Genomic DNA, 14,264 nt, shown 5'->3' with positions numbered 1-14,264 from the left:
TTTGTGGAAAACGAGAAATGCGTGGTATTCCCCACCACATCGGGTAATCACACGCATTACATCGGGTATTGGCACGCAGTAATTCCTTAACGTGAAGCATCAGAATCTCTTTTCATAAACTTAAGTCGTTTGTTGACTGTACGTTTAGGTCAACTTCCAGTTTGTTTCCTCAGGTTGTCTTCACGTTTTCCACCAACATCGAATTTTCGAGTTTTCTTCTCAACTTTGCTTTCTTGGTGCTTTCTTCGGTTAGTGCTCTTTCTGAATTCAGTATCTTCCAATATTCGTTTGGTTGGAGTAGAAGTTAAGATTTCTGAACGCTTTTTGTTATTTCGAGAAGTTGACTTGGCAGACCTGGAGATAGGAGAAATCTGTGAGACTTTCACAGCCTCATTTTGTAAAGAAGACGGTTGGACAAGCAATGGTAACTGCTGTGATGATGTTCCGGGTAGTTGATGTTCTTCTCGATTTAGCCCTATTTTCGTCGAAGATGGTTGTTCATTTTGGCGTAGGCCTATAATAGTTTGAGCATCGGAAAGCAATTGGGATTTCACTTCTTCAGAAGTCTCTCTTTCATCTTCAAGTTCTACGGCCTGGAATTGCTGAACAGCTTCAAAATCTTCTTTTCTAAAAGTGTCCAGCTCCAAAGGACAAATACCCGCTTGTTTAAAACCATTAACAGCTTTGTCCATATTTGCTGCTTTCAGATAAGTTCTATTAAAGATATCGACTAAGTCATATGGAGAAAATTTTTATTAACATAGCGCTTCGCAAACAGTGTGCATTCTTGGTTGAACTATGTTTTGTGGGGACCAAAAAAGGTGAGATCTAGCGGCTGAAGTTTATGTGACGTATGCGGCGGTATTGTAACCATAACAATTCCTTTCTCCTTACAAAAATTGTAAATTTCTAATGAAATATGGCTCGTGTGATCCAAAATATGTAGGACTGGATAATTTGTTATCGGTTTCGCAATAAGAGCAAAATGTTGCAGCCACTAGATTCATTGCTCCACCCAAGAATATATAGATCCAGTAGATTCTCCTTTCCTCAGCTGAGGTGACATGCGTTTTCTTGGATAGATAAACATAGGGGAATGTAAGACCTGGCAGCTTTGTAACGGTTTTACCCCTTTCCCATGATATTAGTGCTCCGAGCTGTTTCACTCCCTTTGGATCCAAAATACGCCCTGGTGTCTATACTATGAATATACCTGTTTCGTCAACGTTAAAGATCTAATCTTCGCAGAAATTATATTTTTCGGTAACTTCTGTCAGGTTCTTAAAAACCCTTTCACCTTTTCTTCATTGAATTCGTCGACCCTGTAAATACTAATTGCTTCAGATTCCCTTAACCTTATCGTGGAATTTTTCTTTAAAAGCAATTCCAACCAATCATTCCCAGCAAGTCGACCTTCTTTATTCAAATTGTGTTTGATATTATTAGCTTCTGCGTATTTATAAGCTACTCTGCGTATTTCAATTGGAGACATTCCGTAAGACAACTTGGCTAAATGTAAAGCGTGACCAGAAAGTTCCGCTTTTTGTGTAGAGCTCAATACAGCCTTTCTTCCCATTTTCTTAGAATAGACAGTCCCAGCTTTCACTTTTGTTCTTAATGTAGCCTCATATATCCCAAAATCATTTGCTACCTCCCTAATTTTTCTTCCGCCATTTATTGCTCCTATGGCCTTTGGTAGTTGTTCTAATGTCCATTTGCACTTCTCTGTTTGCCTAATATAGTGTCATGCCATCTGCAATATGCATAAAAAAGGAAAAGAAACGCAGCATAAACTTTTTTGATAACTGCTTCATGAAGGGGCAATACCACGCACAATGGACGACATGCGTGCAATTACCCCATTCCAAGCCGAGAAAGAAAATTGAACCTTCAGAAGTTTCACGTCGTTTCATATAAACAGATTCAGCATGAAATTACTACTAACGCACTACGCTAAAACATTGTATACACATTATGAAAATCAACTAAGTATTTCAACACATACCTCTAAATCTGCAAACGAAGTAAATTAGAAGAAATTACAGCAAAACAACATTTCGCCATGCCATGAACCACACCTAGCAGCAACTGGCGCCTCGCTCATGCAATATGTCTTTCATAGTCTAAACTAGATAGTAGCACTAATCTGAATAAGTTTCGAAGCATTAGAACTGAGAAAATAGGGTGCGTGGTATTCCCTCGTTGCGTGGTATTCCCCCACTTTCCCCTAAGTGAATATTTGCTTTGTCTCGTTGTAATTCTGAGAATATACAAAGTACGTACTGAGTAAAAAAATAAACAAATAAATATAACCCTTCCTGACCAAAGCAAAGCAAAACACATATATTAATAATAAGTTGTATTAAAGTTATGGTAATTAGTGTTTTATATGTGAATTTTCTTGAGGGGGTAAAAGACCAACTGAGTCCTTAACGAATACTTTTTTCGTGAATCATATATAAATCCTTCAAATTCTGATTTGTAAATTATTATTATTATTATTATTATTATTATTATTATTATTATTATTATTATTATTATTATTATTATTTTGACATTCAAACGATATTTTTAGAATTTTTAGTAGGATTATTTACACCGGTTTTAATGAGATTTCATCTCTTTTTTGATCTCACCATTTTTGGATCCTACATGATGTCGAATCTACGGATCGTTATAGCTAAACCTAGAATTTCTAGGATGGTGAGTGGAATATTATTCCCAGACTGGGAAAACAGTAATTAAGTTAGTGCTAGGGAAGAGAAACCAGGAAAGGAGAAATTTACCTGGGTTTCCCATATAACTAAATCATTGCCTTTAATGTGTGAGACAACATATCCAAAATATAATACAAGTTATTAGTGAACATGTTTTGCTCTGCTTCAGTCAGAAAGTTTTATTTTATGCAGTTCATATGTGCTGTAGTTACTTACGTGGTTTATTTAGTACTGTAATTTAACTGTTATTCTTCTATATAATAGTATCTTTATTAACCTGCTTTCTATTCTTCTTTATGAAAATACTGTATTACAATATACTATCAAATTTTAGAATAGAAATTAGCAAATATAGGGGTTCTTATTTTTGAATATGAGGTATACGACCGTATGTGCTCGCGTTTAGTCGAGAAACTTAGTCGAGTAGGGTCAGAATCACTCGCTCTAAGTATCATGGGTTCCAATCACACTTCGGGCATGTTTGTTTTCAACTGTCCTCATTTTACTTGTGTGTGTTGTGTTGTAAAAGTTCCGATATAATCCATGAAAAGCATTCAATTGGTTAAAATTGGAACTTTAATGTGATAAGGGTGGTTTCCTTTGAAAAACAAGAATGGTTGTCGTGCATACCTATGGTATGTTCAATCTCTGGTGCCAAGTTCGATTCCTGGCGAGGCCTAACTTTCGATATTGACTCATCATTGTGAAAGAAAATGGTTAGCTAGTTAAATAAAAAGCTAGAGGATTCTCGTCAAGAAAGCCGGTGTTAAGGACGTTCGTTGTTTTCGAGCTGTCCACGCATGGTCCTGGCTAAGGAAAGTTCGCCGTAGGCTCAAACTTTCACAGGTTGTCGAACCAGAAGTTAAGTTTAGATTTTCTATTTATTTATTTATTTATTTATTTATTTATTTTTTTTTTACTACCTTGGCTTGTAAAGTAATGTTCGTAATAGAAATCACTCATGAATAATGCGTTTATTGAGATTTCTTTCTCACAGTTAAAAGAAATAATTGACCTCTAAATATAAAGTACTCTATGAATACGATATGTATTATGTTATATAAAAGTAATAAACCGAAGACTTGAAAGTGCATATTACACACTAGTAGATTTGTTCATTTTCAAATACAAGGTAATTATTCTAAATGAAAAAAACTATGATCCAGTCAGTCCTATATGATGATATTTTTCACTGTTTGAGAACTTGAAAGAAAAACATCACAATTTCAAAGTATTACCGTGGTTATGAGTTACTGAAGTACGAGAAATTCTGATGACTCTATAATAGTAAAATTATCCATTTTTGTTGTGCCCGACTCCCAGTTATGTGTACTGGTTTCCCCTTTGACGTGTGGTTTTAGTGTAATTCCAAAACCTCAGTTGTATCTGAAAAATTAATAAGAATACGTTTTATCTCTTGAAATGAAGAGAGCTTCGTACCGTCATTGTTGCATAAAGTTATAGTGCATAGCAACAAATTCTATCTAGTTGCAGCACATTAAATTCTAAATTGTCGTGTAGTTTGTAAAAATAGGAATAATAATGAATTATAACATTAAGTATTCTTAGATTTTGAATAACTTCGGTAGACATATCGAGGGCACAGTGGCTCAGTGGTAGAGTGCTTACCTCTGGTGCTTGGGGTCAATGCTCGGGGTTGTCTCACCCGTTTCCTCCCTCTTTCTCATTCTATCAATTCTTCGATCATCATTCACTTGCTTTAATCATCGTCTCCCATAGCCTAAAGAGTATAATCGTGGGACGTTACACTCAAAGATTTCATTTATTTTTTTCATTTTTTTACACATGTCATTCTTTTTCACTACATAATTATACTTACCGTATGCTACTTTCCTGACTGTGTACCCTTTCTACATGTTATGCACGTATTTTGTATTATACAACAGAAAATCGTAAATGCTGTTTGGTAAAATATATAGATGGTTGGTTGGGAACATCTATATCGGTGGTGAAAAACTAGTTAACTATATAGCTGAAGGAGTTCAATGGTTCATCGCCACAGAAACAAAGAATTACATTAGATTCCATACAATACGAACTATTAAAACTTAGTGCCCAAGCGTCTGTTTCCACAGCCTTACTCACTAGAAGACTGGCCACGCCACGACTTTATTTATGTGATCAACATAATATCTCTTTTTTTTTATTAGTATGAAATTCAGTAATAAATAGATTCTGTAAAGTTCCGTTTTGCGTTATTCCTATATTCACTTGTATTTTCGTCTTTTTAGTACTCAATATTTTCCCAGAAGTTTTTCCTGAAACTCTTTAGTATTTGTTCTATGTTCGTCAATAACAAACTTTTCATATAATACTATAAGTAGATAGGGCTTTCATAAATTTTAAATTATAATCAATGAAATGAAATGAAATCTTTGAGTTTTACGTCCCACGGTTACGCCAGTTAGGCTAAAGGAGACGGTGATGATGAAAAATGAATGAAATGGTGGAATGAAGAAAGTGAGAGAAAACGGGAGAACCCTGAGGAAACCCACACACATGGTGTTTGTCCACCATAAATTTCACTTGGCGTATATAAAACTAAGTTCTAGAGCGACTGTATATTCATATGCGACGTATAGAAATATAACATGCCACACATCAGCAGGTCACAAATACAAAATTTCAAATTAATAGTTTTGGTATTCACATCCAGATCATGGAGTGCTTTACCTTCAGTATTAAGAGAAATTAAATAATTTAATATATTCAAAAAAGAGCTGAAAGCGTATTAAGTACATATACGTACAGGAGTTAAGCTCAAGCACATTTGATACCTTATGCATTGCGTAGTTTAAACTACCGCATCACAGAATTAGATATCTCATTGTCTGTATTTTATGTGTGCGTTCTTTTGTTTTATACGATGAACCTATAAGATTATTTTCAATTCAGTTCAATTCAATAAAATGAGTAGCATCTGCAGCAGATAGAATAGGCAATTCCTTAAAGAAAAAAGTGGTAGGAAGCAGTGTTGGGTAAGTTACTTGTAAAAATGTAACGCGTTACAAGTTACTTTACTTTCTCTTAAAATGTAACCCGTTAGTAACGCGTTACTTGCCCCAAAAAAGTAACTGTCACTTTACCTCGAAAGTAACGCGTTACTTTTAGGTCCGAAATTTTAAAAATGTGAAAAAAATTATAACTTCAATTTTCCGTGCTAATATTACTACCGCTATTATTATTATTATTATTATTATTATTATTATTATTATTATTATTATTATTATTATTATTATTATTATTATTATTATTATTATTATTATTATTATTGCACGTCCTGAATCGCTTTATGTAAATGCAAGGACAAATTTTTACTTGATATATGAACATTTTCATATAATATTTGATAAAATGCCATACTGCGTTACTCGTAGGGATGGACACGAGCAAGTTTACTTTGAAACTCGATTCGACAAGAAACAAACATCTTTGAGCTCGACCCGAGAACTCGTCTCGAAAAATTTCCCCCAACTCGACTCGAATTAGGGTCGAGTTTCGAGTCGAGTCAAGCCAAATCCGGTGTGTAGTTTCGAGTACTCTCTTCAAGTATATTACATTGACAATATAAGTATTATCAGTGACACTACTACTACTACTACTACTACAACTTATTATTATTATTATTATTATTATTATTATTATTATTATTATTATTATTATTATTATTATTATTATTATTATTATTATTATTATTATTATTATTATAACAACACTACATATAAAAATAAAAGATAGGCGTTTTGTATTTGAATACTAAAAAACTAGTTGATTGCCAACATCGGTAGTGTGAAGTCTAAGAGTCAAGGACATTGATCACGAGCTTCTAAATTCGGGTTGAGGGTCTAGGTTGAGTATTCGGGCTCGAGCCAAACACTGTTAAAAGTTATAGGGCACTGGCCAAATATCTTCAAAACTGCTTGTCCCGGGTTTAGAATTGTCAACGACTGGAGCAGCTCGGCTCACAGCTCATTCACTATCGACCCGAACCGAGAAGTGAGCCGAGCCAACAGCTCACCCAACCGACTCAGCTAGAGCCCTCGGCTCAGTTGAGCCGAACAGAGAAGATGGCTCATCCCTACCAAGCTAGCTCGAGCCGATGGTTCACCCCAAGTTAGCCGGCTCGAGCCATCTTCTCAGTTGAGCCGAGCCGAGCTGAGCTTGTTATAAAAAAATCTCTTGTGGTCTCGCTATCGAGACGAGACGAGATGCGAGCAGTGTCCCCTCTCGTTAGCAACACTAAAAGTATTCCATATTACTGTTTAGCTTTCATTTCTCATGGCTTTCGTTTTCCAGTGTAATCAGGCCATGATTTCAAGATGAGTTAAAACGAACGAGCCATTTATCAAACTCGACTGGACTCGAAACTCGACGCGAAAAGTTGAATTGGCTCGGAACTCGACACGAGGATATTACCTTTGACTTGACTCGAAACTCGACTTGAATTCGGGTCGAGTCGAGTTTTAGCTTGACTCGTGCTCATCCCTCCGCGTTAGAAAAAATGGTTGCTTATTATTATTCTGCTAAACTAATTATATAATAATAACAATGTTGTTATGTAAAATTAAAAATACAGAATATAGAGAAACATTACACTGCAACTAATAAAATGAGAACACATGAACTGGGAGTGAATCAAAATTTGCGAGTAACTCTAAAATCGATACATGCTTTTTAAAGCTAGTTTCAAACTCTATAATCAACGGGACTCAGGATAAGCAAACTGAACTGAAAGAACTCCAATTTACATACCATCAGCAAACTATTTTCTAGTAATAACGTAGGCCTGCTCATTAGAACACAGTTTATTCATATTAACCCCTTACTGTAAATCGTTAATTATGGCACCCTAGTTGCTGATAAATACTGTCCGCCGGGGCACTTCAGACACTTTACTTTTAAATTCTGTCCACCATCATCCTCAGCTTTTAAGTAAAAAGTACTCTTTCAAATGTTCGAACGGTAAAATATTTTCGTTCTCCATCTTTATAAAAACAACACCAATCAAAATAAAATAAACTACCGGTATCATTGCACTCCTTGTTCACTCACTGGGTGTATTGATTTGGAGCTGTCAAAATCTACGACAAAATCTTCCAGGTGCTTGCCATCAATTCACGTGATTTCCCTAAAGCTGTCCTCATCTTCAAAACACAGCAAGTGGCACTATGAACTTATCTCTTTCTTTGTGTGTCTGTGACTGTAGATCACTGACATACGTAGTTCATGCTCGATAGTTTTATTCTGATAAATTCACTTACAGGAAAGAAATATTTGTTTCCGAAAAAACATACGGTACATATTTTGTAGATACTCATCCGAAATGTAACGCGAAAAAAGTACGCAAACTAGGTACGTTACTTAAAAATTTGTAACGCGTTAGCGTTACAGTTACTTTGGAAAAAATGTAACGCGTTACTAGGAAACGTTACTTAAAAAGTAACGCGTTACTTGCGTTACGTTACTTCCCAAGACTGGTAAGAAGTTCTATCTCATAAATTGCATATTTGCTTTCTGTTGGTGTTTGTGTATGAGATGCAGAAGATTTCTCACAGTGTCGTCAACACATTTCTTGAAAAGAGTACCGTGAGATTGGTTGATCACATTCTTTACAACCTAATTGAAAACGTTGGTATGGAAATGGATAGTACTGTGTAGCTAAAATAATGCCTTCAAGTGTATTATTATTATTATTATTATTATTATTATTATTATTATTATTATTATTATTATTATTATTATTATTATTATTATTATTATTATTATTATTATTTTGCTTAAATGCTTCTCCTAGCTGATAGTGGAGTACCCTTTTTAGCAAGTGAATACCTTATCTCCGTTATTATCTTGTATAGAATATCCTATTAAGAAAATTAGAAGTAACAACAAAAGACTATCATTAAATGCTCACAATAGTTACTTAAATATACGGACGATATAGACTTAGTAGGGGATACAAAATAAATACTACAGTGTTAGCAAATAGGAATGAAATTAACAAAAAAGTAAATAGTAAATTAATAGCAGGTAGAGGCGTAGCGTGATCGAAGGTTTTTTTTTGGAGGGATGGGATAACCATATACGTATATACGAATGAAAAATTTTTAGGTATTAGAAATAATCTTGAAATCACTATACACACAACATTGCGATAATATTTAGATTAAGAGATATGTGCTTCTGCCAAGACATAAAATTTGCATTTATTTAGGGAACATACTTTTTTGCATTAATAGCTTCTACCTATTTACTCAGTCCTGGGTAGTCCTACTTATTATAATTTAATACGTTTGAAATACGTTCAGCATATTACTGTAAGACCATTCATTTTAATTACGAAAAGTAACTGTGATGTTATTTGATTTTTTTTAAAAAATCATTCTTTTGAGATAGTATATAGCAATCTTTTATTTGTTGTGGTTTCCTCCTTCCAGGCTGTTTCGGCTCTCTAAGGGCATTCAATCTCAATTAAACAACAATCAAATATTTAAATTTACCATCAAATATATGGGTTGTCATATTTTCAAATGAAAACTACTAGACTTATCAGGGTAGATAAATATTTATTCAGATAATAAAGTAAATCGTAGTAATTCGACGAAATTCTTTAAGGCAAAAAAAAAAAAAAAAAAAAAAAGATTCGGAACTCTTTCACTTCAGAGCCCTGTCCCTTAAGTTAGATGATCATCACTCAGACTACAGACTCCTATAACTTTACTTAGTTAGACTCCACCGATCCGTCATTCCCTCACAGTTTCATCTGAGGCCTACCTCTATCAGGAAAGCCTGACTACAACTTTCCGTCTTTAAACGTAAGAGATCTGTTTGTCAATGGACATCACTTAGCTCAACGACAGATTCTCTTTCTCTAAAGAGAAAACCATCACTTAGGTTTCTCTGGCGGTAAAAAAAAAAAAAATCTAAAGAAAAAACTTTAAAATGTTTTCTGCTTCCGAGGTTAAAAAAAATTATAACCTACTTCTCCTAACTAGAAGATAATGGGAATCACTTATCCCAATAAGCTATCATTTAAGCTTATAACCTGGCTAGCTAAATGTCATCAAAACTTGGTCATCACTCAGACTGAAGGAAGTCACTTATTCCTTGCTCTGACCATCACTTAGGCCAGTCCCTACTTATTTCATTAAAATATCAGAAAATTCTAATGCCATCACTCAGGCTCCAAAGAAATAATTTATTCTCTGTCATCGGCCATCATTCAGACTGTTCCCTACAAGATAGGAAAGTTAAAAAAAAAAAAAAAAAAAAAAAAAAAAAAAAAAACGAGGCAGGACCTTAATAACGCAGGTCGGCTCTAACAGCCATAGTCATCCAGCAGTATATCCCTATGCGGCAAGAGACTTCCTTTTATATGGTCGATGACTCTTCCCCTTTTTAGTTTACTTAATTTTATTTTCGCTTAAAAATCTGCAAAAAAAATCTTTTGAAAAACGAGCAACCGTCACAAGCCTCTGGAAAATTCCATCGATCACTATAAGAAAACCTATATAGAAAAAACTTGAATATTGAGTTCGTTAAATAAAGCTGAAAAGAAATCCAAGCTAGAGTACACAGCTTAAGCAGATATACACATATAAATAAGCATTAACAAAGATGAAATTATAAATATATATAACACATAATACGTGTATATGTAATTAAATATATGTCTGGCCAGACTTACCTTTATCAATAACAACATTATATACACTTGTACACTAATTCTTTATTCACAAAAAATTAAACACAGTAAGGGCAAATCCTCGTCCTTACATATTTTAGGTGTTTTATAAATATTTATTTATTTTAATTCTGAAATGCTGATCAAGATTTTTAAAGCAAAGGTCAAATGTGAAATATACTTACTACAAAAGTCTTGCTACAAAAGTTTTATTGGGTTTCCAGTATTTAAAAAATGTTATTTCAATAAAGGGAAGAATTACAGATAACATTTTAGATGCTTTAGAGTTAAAGAAAGAAATATTAATCATTTTATTACGCTGCGTCTATGATTCTGTGCCTTGAATTTTGTCCGTTTTGGCAGAATTTTCCTTGGGCTTTGTCCTCTTGGATTCTCTTCTGCATTCCTAAATCTGTTTAGTGTTTCTAACAGATTATGTATGAAAAATAACTCTATCTTTAAGTTTCATCATATATTTTGGCTGTTATTCTACTTGTTCTTCTCGGAAAAATGATTAGGATACAATTCTGTTATTAGCTGTGTTATTTGCACTTACTTTATTAATGATGAATGTGATTAAAAAAAAAAAAAATACCTGCAGGGAAATTGAAAACTGATTGTTATTAGAAAGCCTTTTGATATTATAACTGAAACGAACACAAAACAAACTTACTTCAGTCTAACATCAAGTCATTCTACAACAAAAATTCATTCGGATTTAAAGAAATTTATTTTCTGCGTGATAAGTACTATACACATCCTATACATACATACACTAACTACATACTATAGCTTACATCCTCAAGATATGTTTGGTCATATGTTAAACAAACAATGCAAGAGGATACATAAGACGGCCCTTAAGAAAGAGTCTTAGTCTTCTACATCATAACTCCTTTTCCGGCATCACCTTGTCAGCTGATTTGTATTCTGTATATAGCAGCAATACAAAATATCAATATCACATGTTGAAATACTTCTATGTTTTTGTAAAGTTGCAATCAAATCAAAAGGTCTAATAATCGAGGAAGAAAGGGATTTATAAGATTTTGTTTCAGTTCGGCACTTTTGAAGGTGAATGGTTGCTGGGTTCACTCTTTTTCTTTTTCCAGATAGATGTGGAACTATTATGACAATGTTGAGGGAAGAACAACTAATATTGTCATGGGGTGACACTCTAAATTAAACAGAAAACTGACAAAAGAAATCCAAATATTTTTACATTTGTGCAACTTTTACAAGAACAAAGAGAAAATAAAGCTACTATGTTAATGTTGGAAGTAGGAAACAAGGAATTAAAGCTTAAATATAGGCGAGTTGAACAGAAAATCACAACACTGAGAAGAAGTCTGGAATTATGTGTAAGATTTGGTGGCTTACGTATATGCAGTTGCATACTGTTCACATTTAGAACAGTGATGATTCTAAATTGTATTGGCTATATTGGTGATATGTGATATTTAGTATTCCTAGTATATGCATTGACAATATAAGTAGCTGGCGTATGACATATTGCATGTAATATAGAATCAGGTATAGAAGACAAATCACCTCATCAGGTTATGCCGAAAAAGGAGTTGTCATGTAGAAGGCCAAGGCTTCTTTTCTTAAAGGGCCGTCTTATGCATCCTCTTGCATTGTTTGTTTAACATGTGGTGAAACATGTTTTGAAAATGTGTACTGTGACACCTTTTAAGTACTGCAGGCCTTAGCATGCTGGAGATAAACTACTGGAAATCCGAATAAATTTTGTTTTAAAATGACTTGATATTAAACCGAGGTAAGTCTGGTTCGTGTTCCTTTCAGTTGCAATGTCAAACGGCTTTCTTGCAACTGAGTTAATCAACTCAAAAAAGATGTGATGTAGAAGACAAACGCTCTTTTTTAAGGATCGTCTTATGCATTCTCTTGCATGGTTTGTTTAGTATATGGCCAAACATGTCTTGAGGGTGTGAATTGTGACACCTTTTTACGTACTGCGAGACTTTTAAAGTGCTGAAGATGAACTGCTGGAAAACTGAATAAAATTTTGTTGTGGAATGGCTTGATATTAGACCGAAGTTTGTTTTACGTTCGTTTCAGTTACAATGTCAAACGACTTTCTTGCAACTGACAAAGGAAGTTCGGGAAAAAGCACTTGCCTGCAGAGAAATTAATCATACCACATGAAAGACCAATTCATGCTGATTACAACAAGGTAATCAAATGCATGTACGGTTGAGAACTTTTCAAGAGATTCAATGTTAAACGCAGGATTGCACCTCCTAGCAACATACCGTAATTATACAGTTTTGATGGTTTAAACTTACTACTGCTTGATCACTGTGGTCCATTCACAGACAAATTGTCCATTGTAAGTAGAATGACGGATGGCAAAGACGTAATGATTGAGAATGTACCAAAGAACTGCACATGATTTGTACAACCATTTGATGTGTTTGGATTCCGATCAATTAAAGATTATGGCAGGAGATTTGTACATAGTATGAAACTTCTTCATCCAGACGTTATGATGTACCAACGAAACAATCAAACGAAGTTCGTATCCATGGTAATGAATTAGTTCCGATCACCGCGATACATTGGATTGTTTCAGTTTGCGTTCCACAAGGCATGTTACCGAACAATCACTTGTCGTATCACCTATCGAATTTGTTTTTTGCTTTGATTGTGCGAACTGCTCCCTTGACGGATGCAACGCAATTGCACATATAAAGTGTTCATGATGCAAGGCAGTATTTTGCCCGTGTCATTTCTTTACAGAACAGAAGAGCAGCAGTGATCAATTTTCAACTCTAACCTATGATTATTATGAACATATAATGACTAATTTTAAGTAACAAACACGTTAGTTATTGCAAAACAGTTTCTTCTGTTACCTCCGATAGATTTCAATTCGTATGTTAATATTCGTTGCTAATAATGTTGTACTTAACGCGTTTAAATGCGCATAGACTCATTTTTTATATGAATTTCCAAGTCCAGTCTCTCGAACAGTTCTCAACCGTACAGGAATTTTATTAACTTGTAGTAGTCAGAACGGATTGGTCCTTCAAGTAGTATGCTTAGTTTCTCTGCAGCCGAGTGCTTTCTCCAGAACTTTCCTTGTGAGTCAATCAATTTTCCATTACCCTGCTGGTATATATATATGTTAAAAAATCACATGTATCTTTAGATGTGAATATTAAAAGTAGATGTGAATAACACTGCTAATAACAGAACTATATCCTAGTCATTTTTCCGAGAGGAACAAGTAGAATAACATCTAAAATTTACGATGAAACTTGAAGAAATAGTTATACTTCATACAGAATCTGTTGGAATTACTGAAGAAAAATCCTTCCCTGCACAAAATTCTCCGTCTCAAAAGATTAGGCAGAACGGGAATTGCTATTCCGTATAAAGATAAGATTTTTAAAAATATTTTCAATAATGTGCTGGAGGGCGTTTAGGCAGAACGGGAGATATCATTTTTCCCTTACCTCAGAATGAAAAGCAAAGTCCTGTATGTAGGTTTTGTGACAAATTAAAGCACTAGTACCAAGTTTTATTTTGCTTAAAATGCCTATTTCAACGTTAGTTTCTATTTTAGCTTATTTTGCGACTTACATTGTGGATTGTGGATAGACCGGGAGTTGAACCCTGGGACTTTGTCTTTCCATGTCAGTTCTCAGTTTGTAAAGCACTTACACGGAAAGCCAAGACTAGGATACTCGGTTGTCGTAATTTTTCAAGACTTCATTTCTTTTTTCTTTGTGTCACAGATATTGCTACTTCAAATATTTGATAGTTCGGCAAATGAATGGTGTATCCATATCGGTAAGATAGGTTTATAAGGCAACGCT

Source organism: Thermobia domestica, chromosome 15, assembly GCF_964235325.1.
Source record: "Thermobia domestica chromosome 15, izTheDome1.hap1.1, whole genome shotgun sequence".
Lineage (NCBI taxonomy): Eukaryota > Metazoa > Arthropoda > Insecta > Zygentoma > Lepismatidae > Thermobia > Thermobia domestica.
This window is presented reverse-complemented; position numbering follows the sequence as displayed.